Source organism: Myotis davidii, unplaced genomic scaffold (assembly GCF_000327345.1).
Source record: "Myotis davidii unplaced genomic scaffold, ASM32734v1 scaffold6, whole genome shotgun sequence".
Lineage (NCBI taxonomy): Eukaryota > Metazoa > Chordata > Mammalia > Chiroptera > Vespertilionidae > Myotis > Myotis davidii.
In genome coordinates, this window is record NW_006383011.1 from 4,141,536 (window position 1) to 4,142,291 (window position 756).

Sequence of the window (756 nt, forward strand, 5' to 3'; positions counted from 1 at the left end):
GGCCGAGGTCGGGGCGAGGTGGGGGGCTGTGGGCGCTGGAATGTGCTCGGCGGTCCCCAGGGTCCAGCGCGCGGGAGTCGCCGCTCCCGCTTCCAGATGCTGCCGTGGTCTCGAGAAGTTGGGAGGAATCGAGTAGCAGGATCCCTCCTCCTCCACACACACACCCCTAATGAGGGTATTTATCTAATCCCAAATTGCAACCCATAAAACCCCGGGATTAAGAGAAGAAAAAGGAAGAGGAGAGGGGAGAGGGAAGGGGAAGGGAGGGAGAGAGACAGGGAGATGGAAAGTTTCTTGCACTCGGCGTGGAGGACTGAGGCGGCCGTCACTAGGCAAATGTCCAGGTGGGAGACGCTGGGCTAGGAGCCGCGACCCTTCCAGGGACGGGAGGAGAGGGGGCATCGCAGGGGCTGGGCAAGGAGACCCAGCCCAGACCCCGCGGCCGGGGAGGAGGCGTGGAGTTGGGCTCCGGAACCCGGATCCAGCATCCAGGTGACCTCGAGGCCGGGCCAGTCTCTGGAGGACACTCGGGACAGGGGGAGGGGCCGTGGGATCTGGGCTAGGAGCCGCGACCCTTCCAGGGACGGGAGGAGAGGGGGCATCGCAGGGGCTGGGCAAGGAGACCCAGCCCAGACCCCGCGGCCGGGGAGGAGGCGTGGAGTTGGGCTCCGGAACCCGGATCCAGCATCCAGGTGACCTCGAGGCCGGGCCAGTCTCTGGAGGACACTCGGGACAGGGGGAGGGGCCGTGGGATAT